We start from the raw sequence: 16,325 nt of genomic DNA on the forward strand, positions 1-16,325 counted from the left end.
GTGCCGCTGTTTTGCAATAAGGCACCCAGAACATGCACGCAAGCACAGCCTCCCACGCACAGCAGTTCCCAGCCCTACCTCATCTTCTCTTAAATCCGTCACCTTCCCGTCCCTAAGCGCTGCCGTGGGGCTGCATGGTGAGGAAGGTCGCTCCCGTTATCCAAATCCCAGCCCAGCAAGATCCAAGCTAACGCCGAGGCGACAACAATAAGCGGGAGTCCGACCGGGCGGTCAGAAGTGCCGCCAAAACCGGAGCTCGTTCTCCCAAAAAGGCCCTCCCTTCGGAAGGCTGCCAGTCAAACCCGGTCACGAGGCTGTTTTCCGAGAGTGAATAGAGTTCTTATTGACACAGCTTATGTCTGCAGCATGCGGCCCTCCGCGAGGCTTTCAAGAACAGATCGGATTACACAGACGCATTCTCTCTGATTTTATGCATTCAGAAGCCCTCCGACGCGGAACACCGAGCTCTGAAGGCCACTCGTTCTCAGCTCCCTCCCGGTGTACGCGCACACGAGCGGCTCCGGGCACCCTCACAAGGGCTGCTGAGCACCTCACTCCCGTCACGCAGGGCCATACAGTTTGGAGGCCGAGGCACGGATCCGCTCCACGCAGTAGGCTCGTCCCTATGGCAGGGGCTTAGCATCGGGATGGGAGAAAGGAAAATAACAACTATCTGCTGACACCGCTTCAAGTGGGGGATGATAACATCGCCTACCCTTGCTGGAAGATGGCACGGAAAAATGGGAGGGTGCACAGCCAGGGGAATAACGCCGCCTCGGCTCAGCAGGCAAGAGGCACACAGCTGCAGAAATGCCACCAGCACGAATGGAAGTAAACAATGTACCTCGGAGCAGCAATCTGCATGCACACGTGAACCGGGAGAAAGCAAAGCAAATGGATCTGTTGATGCTATTTCTACATTTAGCAGGCACAATGAATGCAGTTCCAGGAAGGAAAAAAAAAAAAGCCAAGTCTGGCGTACCCACACCACGCTGCTTAAGGGGGAACAGAGAACTACAACATATTTTGCTATCATAAAGGCTCCAGCATTGAGTGCGGTTCAGCCTGTGCCCAAAACACACACTAAGTGAAAACCTGAGCACTGCACCACAGAAGGATGCAGGAGGTTGGGATACACCAATTCAAAATCGAATTGGGCAAACAGCACGCCAGAAAGCATTACTCAAGTAACCGGTTCCCTGTCACCTAAAATTCCTGCATTAACTCATCCATACAGAGCTGAAGCTTCTCACTGCAATATTACCTGTGGCAAACAGAGCATGGAGTGATTCGCAAGTTTGAGCTTCAGAGCTTTCAAGGGATTTTAAGAGCAAATATGCACTACTCAGAACAGACAGCCATCCTCTTCTTTCCCCTCCCGAGCCACAACTGCTGTCCAGCCAAGCGTTTCTAACGAGTTTCAAAGGCTGTTTTGTCCTGCTGGGTGCCAGGAGGTGGACCTCGGGAATCCCGAGGTGGGGTGCCAGGTCTGCCCGAGGTGGCAGATCCCCTTCGCTTGGGCACTGGGACTTCATTTGCAGAGCACAGTCCGAGAGCCACAGCTCCTATAACCACATCTGGAACCAGACGTAGGCTAGGTCTGCTTTCCAGCACACAGCCTCCCTCTCATCGACCAGCACTACATTTCTAGCTCTCGGTTTAGTTTCCACACGTGACTTCTAGTAAGCTCATGGTCAGAAAAGCCTGCTCCCATAAAAGCTGCCTGCTCCTTCCCAACATATCTGAGTCACACAAAAGATTTGCTCCCCTGCCAAAGCCGGGCTCCCACCCCTGGTGTGGCAGGTGTCCTGCTGCAGGCACCAGCAACCAAAGCCTGACTGCAGACTCATAATCACCACCTGTGCCTGCATTCGCTAAAAGAAAATCTCAATTTGCTTTCGGGCTCCTGACCAAGCTGCAGGCATTGGTCCCTAGGAAAGGCATGCTTTGCCTTGTGCACGAAGAAAGCCATTTGCAAGACACCAACAATGCAGTTTTTACCATCACTTTAACTCAGCATAAGTCAGTGCTGACAACAAAACCCTCACCCTGTCCTGCTTGTGTACTTCAGATCCCTGTGCCAGCACAACTGTGCGGCCACACGGAGAAGCAAATCAGGAAAGCAGCAACAGTTAAAATGAGTATCACTTTTCCTTGTTACTCTGCAAGATTATTTTGAAACCATGAGGATGGCAAAGGGACTGGTGCAAAGGGCTGGAAGCAAGACCATTTCTTTCTCTGCAGCATCATCAGCTTCAAAACTGACTTGCAAGCTGTACAGCAAGAGGTAAGAAATCCAAACTCCCCTGAGTTTGCAGTCACAAGTTTAAATCCCACTTAAATGCTCCCTTGAGCGCACAGAACAAGATTTGGAAAACATAAGAAAAAACTCTCAGACTTCTTACAAGTTATTCCTCAACACAGGATAAGGAGGCAGAGAAGGCTGCTGTTGGTTATGAAGCAGAACTGGCCATGAAAACAATCAGAAAACCACCCATGTGGATGTAAAAACTGCATCCATCCCTGCAGCATCAACACCACAGCATCCCTACTTTTCAGTAACCTTCCCATGGCAGTTGGAGAAAAAGAGGACCATCACCAGATCCACTGCCTCGTTCTCCTTGGAGAGCCCTCCCTCCCTCTTGGTGTAGAGGAGGTGGTATCACCACGGCCTTCTGCTGTGGCCAGGCACTGCTGGGCATCACAGTAACCATGGGGAGCCTCCTCCGTGACTGCCAGAGCTGCTCTGAAGCTCCTGGGGTCCATCACAGACCCAAAACACTGTGCAGAGCTATTAGAGATGCACAGCAGTATCCAGACTGAAAGGTACATGTGTAAAACACAGCTGCTTCTGAGAAGACAGACCGTGTCTGAGAACAGGCTGCACCTCCTCCCGCCGTAGGTGCATCCCATAATATCTAGAAGCTTCCGCATAAGTCCATTGTCTCTCAAATAGAAGCACTCAAATGCCAAAATAGCTCTCAAACTTTTCTGGGCCATCCCTACTTTTAAAATGACTTAATTTAAATATGAGCCACGTCTCTCTATATATACATACACACACACCAGGGGAAATTAGCACTTGCAGAAAGGGTTGGTGCCCACACAGCTCTGCTCTGGGCTCACATGTGCTGCACTGGCCCGGATCCCAGCAGCCCCCCAGGATCCTACCCGCTGCAGAGAGAGCCGCAGCCCCAGCACAGACCTCCTGGGACAGGAGTACAGGGGTATATACACAGGGTATAGCGTGGTGGGGGCAGGGGAGTTTTAAAACCAAATTAAGGAGCCCTTTAAACCCTTCAGCTGCGTGAACCGTGCAAAGCTGAACCCATAAGCAGTTTCTTTGGGAGGCTTTTCTTTTTTTCTCCTAGGACTGAGATGTGTGATCTGAGCCTTGATTTGTAAATAAAGCTCCGAGGAGCAGGACCATGCCACGTCAGGTACTGCTCCAACCTGGAGAGCAGCACCACTGCAGCTCTGTGTACTATCCTAGAAGCAAAACACCCAAAAGGAGGGCCCGTGGGGGGAACACATCCCTACAACCCCACTGGAGCTGCCGTATGATGAGTTAAACAGCATTACTTCTGCAAGTGCATGATCCCAGCAGAACCAGCTCGACTCCCAGTGCTCAGCACAGACACTCGATAGCTCCAGCATGGTACGCAGACGATTACCTCGCTCTAATTACAGGATCGCGTTGCGTGTCCAACAACCATTGCAATTTGCTCCTGCCCCACGCCCCCCCACCTCCAAATCGCTCATCCCACCTCTCGCTTCCAAACTTTGGGGGCATCCTTTGAATAAAGCCAGGAACACCGAGCAAAGCCTCCACCCGCAGCGCACACACGTGCCCCCGAGCCCCCAGAAGGTAAAGTCGTTAAGAAACGCAGGCAACGAGCGCGGGGTAAACAAGTGGTTCGGGCCAACAGCACAGACGCGCTGCTGCTGATCAAACACACCCCAGGATCGCCGCTGACAGCCACGAGCCCACCCCGCTGCTCAGCCACAGCTCCCAGGGTAGGATCGGGCCCTCGCAGCCCCCAAGGGCAGCGGTGAGCACTGAGCAGCAGCCACACTTCCAGCTCGGAGCTGCTCGCTGCCAACAGGTCCCTGACCGTCCCTTCACCTCGCAGCACCTCTCTCTGCACGGGGGGAGAGGGGGGAAAGGGGACACGGGGATGGACGGGATTGCTGCTCCCCGAGCTGCCCAGCCATCGCTCCGCAATGATTCAGCATGGGGGTGGCTCCAGGGAAGGCAACACCTCCCGCCAAGTGTCACCACGGGGCTGGGTGGGAGCAGAAGTTCCCCATCCATCATGGCTGCACTTTCCCAAATGCGTACAGCCGGGCCTGGGGGGGGGCTGGGGAGGGGGGATCGGGGGTGGTTCTGTCTGGAGCCGCACGGGAATAACACGTGGAAAAATCCGCCGCACGGGTAAACGATGCAAAGAGGGGGGGTGGGGAAAGAAAAGGAAAAAGGAATGAAAAAATAAAAGAAGGCAGCCACTTCCCGAGGCAGCCCCAACTTCGCCAGGCTCTGCTCTTTGTTTCTAGGCAGACTCCAGTGCGGTGGCAAGGAGGAACAAATGCGCATGCCTTAATGAGGGTCAAAAAAAAAAAAAAAAAAAAAAAAAAAAGAAGAAGAAGAAAAAGAAAAAGAAGAAGAAGAAAAAGAAGGAAAGAAAGAGGGAAAGAAAGAAAGCAAAAAGGGAAAGAAATCCCCCGCCTCCCCCGGAGCCGCTGCGCCGCGCACGGCTGTGGGAGACCCCTCCGCACCCCGAGCCGTAACTCTGCCCGGCCGCGCTGCCGGCACGGCGCAGCAACACTCGGGGCGGTCGCGATGACGGCAGCGATTAGTTTGGGGTTGGGGTTGTTGGTTTTTGGGGTTTTTTTTTTTGTTTTTTTTTTTCCCTCCCTGTTTTTCTTCTTAAAAAAAGACCCAAACTAAAGGCAACGGCCCCGCTCCTCCCGGCTGCCCGACCCCGCACAAAGGCGCAGCGCCCCAACCCCCCGCGGCGCCCAGAGCCGCTCCCCGGGGCACGGAGGGCAGCGCGGCCTTACCTCGGCGCTCAGCGGGCAGCGGGCGGCCGCTCCGTGCCTCGCGCGGCGGCGCGGGGCGAGCCACGGGGGCCGGGTTAGCACGGGGGCCGGCTGCGCGCCGCCATTTTAACACCTCCCTCCCGCCCGCCCTCCCTGCGGCGGGCCGCCACGCGCGGCGTGGGAATGTCACTCAGAAGCGCCCCCTCCCCGCGTCCCCCGCGTCCCCCGCACCCCTCCCGCCGTCGCCGCCGTTACATTGACGCAGCGGCTCCTGGTCGCCGGGCCCGCCGCGGCGGAGCTAGCAGGGCAGCAGCAGCAGCAGCCGCCGCCGTCGTCGTGGCCCCTCCGCCGCCTCCCGCCGCCGGGCGCACATGGTACGCTCCGGGGCCGCGCCGCGCCGCGCCCCGCCGACCGTGCGCGCCGCCGCGCCGCCTGGCTGCTGCCATGGCAACCGGCCCGCCGAGCGCCGCAACCCCGCCGGCGGCGGACGGAGAGACCCGGCCCGAAGCCGCCGTCACGCCCCCCGGCTCCGTCCCCGAAGCGCCGCCGAGGGGCAGCGTCCCCGCCATCCCCGACCGCCGCCCCCGAAGTCGTGGCTGCCTCCCCGCAGCGAGGGGCTGCGTCCGCACATCGCCGCCGCTCCGTCCCCCGCGGTGCCCCCCGGAGCCGCCGGCTGTGTTACCGCGCTCAGGGGCTGCATCCCCCCGGTCCGCAGACCCGCCGTCACATCGCGCTCCCTTCCGTCCCCAAACCGCCATCACATCTCCCACCGGGGTCCCCCCTGTCCCCACACCACAGCCATCTCCCGCCGTGCCCCCTCTGTGCTCACAGCCACCGTCCCATCTCCCGCCCGGGACCCCCCTGTCCCCAGCACTGCTGTCACTCCCCCAGCGGGCCCTTACCTGGGGGTGTCACGGCCCTCCCACACCGCAGCCCACGCTTCACTCCTACTTTGCATCAGCAAAGCGAGCCTGCAGGACGGTGGGGGGGAGTATGAGGTGCGATGAGGCAGACGAGGGAGTAAAGTGGGCAGCTGTGTGCGTGCTCTGCGCCCTGCCAGCCAGCAGCTCATTCCCTGGCGCACGTCCTGAGGATGCTGCAGGCCAACCCGCTCCAAAGCGGCCCTTACAAGCGTCGCTTATACGTAACCCCACTGATTTCTGCCTTCTGCATCGAATTCCCGCAAATGCTTCCACTTCCGTTACACGTTTTGTTAGGATAAGCTGGAAACAACCACGGTGGATCGCTGAGGAAAACCAAACCAGTTGTGTTTGCAGCCCCCAGCCCTGCACCCAGGAGCAGAGCGCTGCCCGGAGCTCCCACCGCCCCGACGCAGGGCTGAAACCAATTAGTTAATGTTTGCAAAGTCAGTTGAAGATGAAAAAGCGTTGCGTGCTGCTAATAAAACCATAATGATCCCACTGTTAAACATTAAACACGCAACGTCGTGTGAAAAAATAAATCACACTTACGGAAAGCTCCTCCTGCTGCAAGGAGAAAGGATTTGCTCCTTAAAAGCGGGGTGAGCTCAGGTTGGCAGCGCAGGGCTGCGCGTTGGGGGTTCGCCTCCTGCCTGACTTTTGCCAGCAAGAGGAGACAGCTGAGAGCTCAGCTGGCAGCACGGCCACTGAAAGCCAGGAGGGCTGCGCTGCCCACGGGACGCATCGCCCAGCAGGGTGAGGGATAAAACTGGGCACGGCAGGACTTTCGAGGAGATTTTTCTTGGCAGGGAGTCTCGCTGTGGATGTAAAAGCAGCAGTTGTGCTGCTGGTAGGGCTCCGGGAGCAGCGCACGTCTGATGTTCTGACCTACAGGCAAGAAGGAGGAGAGGAACCGGGAAAACCGAGCTTGCCTGTACCTTTGGGCCTGGATAGGGCCAGGTTCATGGTGATGAGGCACCGGTGTTTCTGGCTGGGCGTGCAGTGGGTGGGGATTTGCACAGAGGAAGCTCGAGGCAGTTTGGGATCTCAGAAAGGAGGACTCTCCAACAAGAGTGGCGCTTTGGAGGGGATCCTTCGTTTCCTGAACCGAACCAAGCTCCTTGCTTGGAGCATCCCTGAGCCGCACCACCCTGCTGCATCTTCCTGCTGAAATCTGATGCTGCCCTGCTCTGATGGCCATCGGCTGTTGACTGCAGAAAAGCTGAATCATGAAACAGAGGTTACAAACAAGGTTATTTATAACGAAGGAAATGACTCTGGCATGCAGAAGTCGGAGTGAGGGATTGTCATCTGCGGCTCTCCGGTCCCACTCCTCCTCCAATGCTCCCCATGTCCTGAAGCAGGTGACAATCTTCCCAACCCTTAATTCACCTGCTTGTAGCAGGGACAAACCAGGATGCTCCAGTGGAGCTTCGTTTGCACAGCAGAGCTGCTGGTGTGCAGTGCAGCAGTGCAGTGCCAGGGGCAGGCTTCTGCTATCACCCAGCACCTTGCAGAGCTATTTTCAGCAATGCAAAATGATCACACGGTCACACGGCATCGCGCTGATGTTCGTAGATGCTTTGAATGGAGAGAGAGACTATCCCGCCTGATTCCCCCCTCCCGTATTGCACAGGCTGTTTCCATTCCCACGTGGAAGCCAGTAATTTGTGCTTCCTTCCACTCACTATAAGCTCAAAACGCAGTTTTCTAGTGCAGAATCTGGAGGTACATCCTTCAGTGTGCTGCAGGGTGTGTGCTGTAGGTACCCAGCCCAGTGGGAGGGCAGTCAGGTACACACAGCTCAATGGGAAACTTCCCGGTGATGCCACTTCCTATCATTCTCTCTCAAGAACGTACTTAGGTCTTTGTAAATATGTTATATAGGAATACGTAGACACACACGTTCAAGAAATCTTTGTGAGATTTGAAACTTTACTGCCATACTTGATTGCAACCTTGCTGTTGCTTCTGGAAGGGTTTATCTTAGAATCATAGGATGGCCTGGGTTGAAAAGGACCATAATGATCATCTGCTTTGTGCTGAGTCGCCAACAGCCAGCCCAGGCTGCCCAGAGCCACATCCAGCCTGGCCTTGAATGCCTCCAGGGATGGGGCATCCACAGCCTCCTTGGGCAACCTGTTCGGTGCGTCACCACCCTGGCTGACATTTTTTTTTTTCCCCAGCTACATAACAATTGGCTCGTAGAAAATAACCAAAAAGAAAACAAAACACCAAGGCATCTGTGGATTGCTTCCTGAGTGAGTTCTGCTCCTGTCATCCTGGCCCACCTCCCCCTGCCTGCTGGGCAAGCAGACACTGGAGCCCTGCTCACAGTGGGGACACACGCCTGCTCCTTGGCACAGCCCGGTGACACCATACCCTGCAGCACAGCCACGAGGGGTGGAACAGGACCAGCCTTGCAAGCCAGTTCCCTCTGCATGTGCCTGCAAAGACACGTGGCCGTGTGCCAGCAGATAGAATAACCATCGCCCCGCGCTGCTTACGGGGCAGGGATGCTGCAAGGCCACGTTAACGAGTGCTTGGGACGCCTCTGTGATCTGCAGATGAAAGGTGTTTTATGGCCGCTTATTATTGTTCTTCTTCATGCAAGGTCTATTATTTTCTGGTGCTCCTCGTTTTGACTCATGCCACAGCCCAGATTTGGTGTGGGGCAGGCTGAGAGGCAGGCTGAAGGGCAGGCTCCTGGCTGTGGTCTGCTCTGAGCACCCATTTTTGGCAGCTGGCGGTGCCCACTCCTAGCTAACTCGCTCTGGGATTTGCACAGAGCAGTGGCACCACAGCAGGCTGCTGAGCTCCTGGTTCTATAGAGCCTGTATTGGAGGCCGGGCGTGCAGCGGAGGTGTGTGCTGTGAACAGGAAAAGAGTGTGAAGGTGCACCTTAAAACCTGCTGCAGAGAGAAAGGATGGGAATGTACTGGGCCTCTGGGCTTCTGGAAAGGGCAGGAGAGCAGAAAGGGCCATACAGAACCACCCAGCCTACATCTCATCTGTGTTCCCAAACCTCCTGTGCAGGAATTACAGAGAGGGAGGGGTTGGCTCTGGCATGAGGCTGGAGAGGAGCGATGTTAATGGGTTTTTGTGCAGGAGCAAGTAGATCTGTTGTCCTTCCTACTGCACTCTTGATGCCCCACAGCACACTCACCCATCAGGTTGTGGAGAGCAAAGGACCTTTTGCTCCCTACTACTCAATAAACCAGCAGAAGGCATCACGCCGTGTCAGGCGGTTGTGACGACAGAGGCAGAAAAACACTGCACAGCTTCCCCTTTCTCCCCCGAGGTCCATCTATACAGCAGCAGTTTTCAAATCCCTTCAAGTGATGCCACATGGACCCATGAAGGAGGACTGGAAGGAGCCCCCAGTTCCCCCACAGCCCCTTCTCCACCACCCCATCCCCAGCAGCACCTTCCTGGACAGCTGTTTGCCTGCACAGTTTGCAGGTCCAGGGCTGTCGCTGCCCTCTCCATTGACACAACAACCATGCTCTAATTTCAGTGTTGGCTCACTCCCAGCAAACCCATTTGGGTCCCATTCTGGGAGTGCTGTGAGCCCGTGCCCATAGCACAGCTGCCAGCAGCAGAGGCTGCACACAAGGACACCCGCAGCATCACTCCTGCCTGTCCCTAATATCCCCTCGGGGCCCCCTGCCTCCTGCAGAAGCACTCCTGGCATGCACGTGGCTCCCCATAGAAACAAATCCACGTGCTGAGCAGAACGAAGGCTTCAGAGCTGCGTCCCAGTGATGATATGTATATATAAACACCATTACGAGGAGCATCTGGGAGGAAGCCCGCTGCAGCTTCCATCACGGCTGTGACAAACCACAAGAAAACCATGGAAAGAAAGCACGTGGATGAGAATACCCACCCTCACATCCCCACAAAGCCTTGCCTGCTCCCCTGCCCTGCCCTCTGCTCTCTAACAAGGTGTTGCATTTCCTTGCTGCCAGGGAGACAGGGGCTCCAGGTGCATCTTCACCTTGCACGGCTGTCACACCGGTGGTGATGGCACTCTGCTTTGCTTTGCCAGGCTCCTACACCATATTCCTGTGACTATACTACTGCAAAAACTCTGCAAAACCCAGCCCCACTCAGGCAGCAGTTGCTTTGAATGGTCACTGCTGGATATCAGTCCTACATGTGATAGGTATCAGAGTGCAACACCTTGAACCAAAACTCCGTCTGGCCGCTGGGCACAGACCTCAGCTCTCCTTTCCAGCGATGGCTGCAGCAAAGAGATACCGAGAGGTGCAACAAACACACCATCCCGTGTCATGGTGACACTGACAGATGTGATGGCACAGGGCTGCACATGACATTGTGATTTTTTATTAATAAATCTGCACTGCAGAGCTGAGTTACGAAGAGGAGAAACTCCTGAGTGCATGGGGAGGGCAGCTTTGTTCTTTGGACTTGCAAGAGAAGTCGCGTCACAGTGAAGGCAAAAACACCGGAGGGCAACAAGGGGCGGTGGGTAGCCAGGAACAAGCAGCAGATAAGATCCCAAAACATTGGGTATTGAGGCTCTGCACTGTACCTTTGCCCCTCTCCTACACAGCCACTCCTCAGGGGAATGCATGGCTGTGCAAGCAGCTGGGCAGCACTGTCACTGTATGAGGAACACACTGTCCCCAGGCACATCGCCGTGCTGTCCGGGGAGGGAAGCAGAGCCCCGGGGTGGGCAGCAGCAGGGCAGGAGTCCCCAGCCACGCACTGCATGTCAGCGTCTGAAGGACGGGTGAAAGTCGTTGCTCTTTGGCTAATTGCTCCAGACATTTGGGTTTTGCTTTCACATGCCCTCTTTATTTTTTATTTTCTTCCTTTAATTAACTGTGAACCCCATCACGGCTGTCAAACAGGGATCTGCAGAACGGAGGCTTGTGGGAAGGCAGTGATTTATGGCTCTCTGGAAACGAAGTGGCATTTCTGAAGAACCCCACCCAGGCCTGGCAAATACCACTGGCTGAGGGATGACTGACTCACTGCCTGCTGGCACTGCTGCTCCCTGCGGCCGGAGCCTGCAGCCAGCCTGGGCACACACATGGCAGTGACCCAACCCTGGCTCCGCAGTGACACTAATTTCCACCTGAGAGCTCCTGCCGTGCCCTCCCACTGCCGGGGGAGGTTGGGATGGGAATAGCAGTGTCATAGGGCTGGATCGAGCTGTGAGGGGGGCTGAACGAAGCAGCGTGCTGGCACAACCCAGCGAGGGCTGAGAACTTCCTTGCATTCACCGGCATGCAGACAGCAGCCCTGGGGAGCAGCCTCTGTGCTCTGCTATGCCATGAGGGAACGTGGGTGGGATGTGTGACCTTGAGGGGGCTCTTGGAAACTCTCTGTGTGCTGCAGGAGGACTGGCTGTTGAAGCAATTGCCCCCTGAACACCTGCCAGAGAGGGGGAAAAATCAGTTCAGCCTTTTGCAGGTGTGTTAAAAGGAACACTCGAAGACAAAGCCGTTACCACTTGGTTAAGATGGCCACTGCCTACTCAGCTGCCTGCTCCCTCACATTAATGTACTGAAAAAAGTCCCTTTGGATGGCTGTGCTCCCATTGGCTGCACAGAGGAGGCCCCTGCCCGGCTTGTGGAGCATCCCCGGAGACCCACAGGCTGCCATACACCTGTGTGCCCCATCCCAAGGCTGCTCTGCCCCTGGGGCCGTGTGCTGCAGCCCCTTCCACTCCCCACAGAGCGGTGCCGATGCAGTGCCCCAAGTCCCCAGGGTGAACCAGCTGGGCTGCTCTTCCCCTGCTGTTTTTCCATAGCTCCTCATCCAATAGCTGCCGCAATAAAAAAGGCAAATCAGAAAACAATGCGCTCTGTTGGTGTGTTGTAAACCGGGAGAACAGCTGCTGCTCCTCGGCTGAGCAGGAAATGTCGGTATGAGAGCCATAAAAGCAGAGCTCCCACTTTCAGTTGCTGCATCGTGCTGCAGAGCGGCTCCTGCCTCAACGTCTTTTTTCATAACTAAACCCACAGTGGCAGTGGGGAACAACACACACGAAACTGCTCTGGCTCTCGGCACTGAGCTGTGGCTTTGGAGAGCCTGAAATGCAGCCAAGAAGGAGTAAAAATGGTTTCCTGATGGTACCCAGAGCGCAGGGAATCTCCAAAGAGCACCGTCCCTGGAGCGTCCCTCTGCACTGCAGCACTGTTGAGCGGGACCAGGTTGGCCCAGTGATGGGCTCAGAATATGGCTGATGCTGAAGAGGATCTTCCTTTTTTTCCAAAGAGATCCCCATTTCTTCCTCTGGCATCGCTGGCCCATACACAAGCACATGTTGGGCTCCCTCAGAAGCCGATGGCTGCCCTAAACCCGCCCCTCGGTGAGGCTGGGCAGCACAACCTGTGTGCTCCCGGCTGTACCGACACACAGAGATGCTTTGTTGAAGCATTACTCAGCTAACACTTTTTTCCTGATTCACAAAAGGTGCGCTAATCCCTGTGGGAGAGCAGAAGGGGTGGGAAAGGTTGCGAAATGCCACACATTCCTGCACCGTGATGCTCCAACCCTCCATCCCTGAAATGCAGCCGTATGCTCACCCAGCTGGGTGAGCCCTGCACCAGCCATGGTGCAGCTGGAGACCCTTCACATCATTTCACTCCCAGACTGTTGCTGGAGCTCCTAACCTCATAGAATCACAGTCATTAAGGTTGGAAAATACCTCTAAGGTCCCCAAATCCAACCCTAGCTCACCTCACCATGCCCATCACCACATCCCTCAGTGCCACATCCCCACAGTTCTGGAGCACCTCCAGGGACGGTGACCCCACCACCCCCTGGGCAGCCCTGTGCCACTGCAGCACCACTCTGACAGAGATGAAATTTCACCTAATATCCAACCTGAACCTCCTCTGGCACAACTCAGAGCCATTACCTGACACAGCTGGGAGGACGGAGGAAATAAATAAATGGGAGACGTCTACTCTTTGCTGAGAATAATCGTTAGACTAAGAGAAAACTTCCGTCCTGTTCTCTGTTTTACCAGTGGAACAGCCCTTGACAAGACCACTGCTTGGCTGTTCTTCTCATGCCGTTCAGAGGGAAATGTTTCTGCCTTAACAGAAGTGCTGCTTCCTTGCAGACAAAAAGGCAGCCCTTCCCCGCGCTGCGGCACAGACAGCTCATCAAACTGCAACAAAGCTGCCCTTGTGCTGGAGCACAGCTCAGCAAACAGCCTGCGAGTGCTGTCATTCAGGCCTCACATACACAGCGCTGTAACGACTACAGGGAACCGACACGGGCTGTGTTCCTACACCTCTGTGCTGCTAACACAGCTGCAAGCTGACACTGCGGGGCGGAGAGAGGGCCCAGTGTGTGGTGCAGCGGTGCTTTGACCTCCATGAGGCTGCAGCGGTGATGTTACCATCACTTCCTAATGAGAAGAAAGGCGTGTGTGGTCTTTCCCAGAGGTGTGTGCATTTCTGCCATCACCCTTTAGCCGTGACACACAGCTGAGGGAACCCAGGACTGTGGGTGGGGGGTGGTGGTGGGGGCAAAAGTCAGTCCCAGTGCTTCAACATCAGACCCAAAGGTTTTAACTGCGTGCTGGGCATATGCAGCAGGGGCAATCCGTCCTGCTCAGCTGTATCAAAGCATTCCCCGTGCTGTGCTGTGCTGTGTATGAGCACAGATCACTTGGAGCAGGGAGCTTGGACGCACTCAAAATGCAACATTTCGGAAACAAAAGGCTTTTTCCCATCCGACAATGACAACCGTCCCTATAGCCCCTTCCGACAGAAGTGCTGCCCCAGAGGCCCATGCCGCCCTACTGGGGCACCCTCCTGGCGCACCGAGGGGCGCAGGGCGCGCTGCTGCTGCATTGGCTTTGCCGGGGCTCCCTCTAGCGTGCGCAGCCCGGAACGCGGCGAGATGCCGCCGTCCAACGGATGGATTTGATGCAACTCGGAATACTTTTTAACACGACGGGCGCTTTGCTTGGATTTCCAGAGAAAACAGTTGCTCCGGGAGAAAATCCATCATTTTTTTGGGTTTTTTTTTTTTTTTTTTTGCCCTGGAAAATGGAACGACTGACGGCTGTGTGCTGCGTGCTCACCATCCCACAGCTGGGAACTGAAAATCCAGAGGTCAGAAAGATTCCTCCGTGATAGCGGCTCTGGCCTAATTTTCACCTATCACTTTTTCATTTATTCCTATCTTCCTCGGGGGACTAATCTACGTATTATTATAATAAGGTTATTTTCCGAGTCTAATCTAAGAAAATAAATTAAAAAGGCTGAACTTTCCATTCGATCTCAGAGAGTTGGCATTTCTCGGTCAAGGAGAGTGGAATACACTCAGGAATACACGGGTGGCAAATCACAGTCATTAATGATGCATACGCACACACACAGCCTCATCAAGCTCAGGGAAGGGGCCCGAAACCTGTGTGTTAAGTAAATAGCTCCTCTGTTCATCTAAGGAGTCACACAACAGCAAAGCAGCTCGCATTTCCAAGAAGCCGTGGAGCAAAATAATACCAAAGCTATTAAAATCCAGAGGAAGATAGATTGCGTTATGTTGCCTAAATTAAAGCCTAAATTAGTACGGATGTAAACATTAAGGTCCCTGCTTTCCTCCAGTTCTGAATACTAAGCAGAACTTGGCCAGCAAATACAATAAATCTCTTCAACAAATGTTGTTGGGTTTCTTTCCCTGCAATTTTTTTTTTTTTTTTAAAGTCTTTGCATATACTCTAAATCCAAAGGCGTGACTGTGCTGGAAAGAGCCCTCGGGTAAATGAAGAGCAAGGAGCAGCTCCTGCTCTGCACCCAGCGAAAGGATGGAGATGGAGAGGGCTCTGAGGGCAGAGAGGCCCAGCACTGCTGCCCAGAGCTTTGTGTGCCCCATGCCTGGAGGTGCCCGAGGCCATGGATGGGCAGCCTGAGCTGTGGAGGCAGCCAGCCCATAGCCCATAGCCCATAGCCCATAGCTCATAGCCCATAGCCCACAGCCCATAGCAGGGGTGGGACTGGGTGGGCTTTGAGGTCCCCTCCAACCCAACTGTTCTATAGCTCCATTAAGGTTCAGGTGCAATCCCTTCCCCTCCGTGCGAACCAGCAATGTAAAGTTAATGATTTCTTTCATCTCTATCCTTGGCAGCTCGCTGGGGCTGCTTGTTCTACTGACAGCAATGATTCAGGAAGCTGGAAAACATTGTTCTTCATTTACAGTACTAGCAGCTGAGTGTACAGACACAGAGATTGCAGTTATCCTCGAGGAAAGGCTGTTCTGCAGCCTGGAAAGGTGACAGAATGAGTCACCTTAACATCTTCATTTCTAACGTTGCCTCTGCAGCTTTGGGACAGAACAGCAGCGGGGTCGAATGGCTCCTTTGGGGTTAGGACCAGGGCATGGTTCCAGATTTTCTGGGGCAATTTGGAAGTTTGATGCTTTCATTTGGAGTTTTCTCCCCCCCCATCCATAACACATTTCTCTGCTTATAGCAAATCAATACGGCAATACCACATAATGCCACCCCTCCGCGCTGAGATCGGGGGGAGAGAGAGAGAGAGAGATGAGCTCTGACAAACGCAGAGGGCCACAAATTGCGCTGCCTTAAAGAGACATCAAAGTAATTTTCAGATCAATGTGATGCATGACACAGAGCCGGCGCGACTCCTTCCAGATGGGCAGTGACATCCCCAAAGGGCCCGGCGGCAGTCACAGCTCCGCAGCAGCGCTCGGTGCACTCAGGAGCCACGCAGCATTCCCTCAGCCACGAGAAAGAGGAAAGGGAAAATAAAAAGGGCATTGCAATGGTGTGACCGGCTGGAGCGGGGCAGCGAGCACCGCAGCACTGAGTTCATCTCCATCAGTGCTCTCGTCAGTGTGAGGTTTGAGCTCACTCACCTGTGTCTTATCTGCAGCAAACACCAACAGGGCCTCTGCCCCTTTCCCTAAACCCAAAGGCTTGCAGTCATCCACCCCTCTGCCCACCCTCATCTCTCCAAAAAGACATCTGAGTTGAGGAAGACCCAACCAAGCAGGGAAAGGACTCAGCAATGACTTGAGCCGTTTGCCTGAAAGGAGCCGAAGGAATTAAATAGGGGTCCAGAGTCCCTCCTGCTGCCCTGCTCCAGGGAGGATGGGGAGATGGGCACTCTGGCTGCACACCATGGTCCCACCAGGATCAGTCTGTGGTCCCTCACAGCTGTGCCATGCACCGGTTGGTTCCCATCCTGGGGAGGACAACGACCTCCCTCTGAGTTGGGGGCTCAATAGAGCTACAGAGCTGCCCATGACACATCAGCGTGCGCAGGTCTGAGAGAGATTTATGATTCTTCACTGCTGTTGCCATTCCTTATGCCTAAAAGGGGCAGCGTTTGAGTCTGGGGAAGACAT

The 16,325-nt window shown here is 55.0% G+C and overlaps 1 protein-coding gene across 22 annotated transcripts in view; it reads right to left on the reverse strand.

Annotated features, from left to right (window-relative positions):
• The window catches only part of MBNL3 (muscleblind like splicing regulator 3), a 90,201-nt gene extending 83,821 nt beyond the window's left edge, over nucleotides 1–6,380 (reverse strand). For 7 of the 22 annotated variants that reach the window (XR_006939034.1, XM_040698814.2, XM_015278257.4 and 4 more), the window contains exon 1: nucleotides 5,296–5,403. The gene's annotated coding sequence lies outside the window, so the exon portion shown is untranslated. Of the gene's footprint in view, nucleotides 1–78; nucleotides 277–1,264; nucleotides 5,404–5,942 lie in introns of those variants that run through there. The other 15 variants (NM_001163342.6, NM_001163340.6, NM_001012573.7 and 12 more) reach the window with 6 other exon arrangements.
• Nucleotides 6,381–16,325: the final 9,945 nt, after the last annotated feature.

Source organism: Gallus gallus, chromosome 4 (assembly GCF_016699485.2).
Source record: "Gallus gallus isolate bGalGal1 chromosome 4, bGalGal1.mat.broiler.GRCg7b, whole genome shotgun sequence".
Taxonomy (NCBI): Eukaryota; Metazoa; Chordata; class Aves; order Galliformes; family Phasianidae; genus Gallus; species Gallus gallus.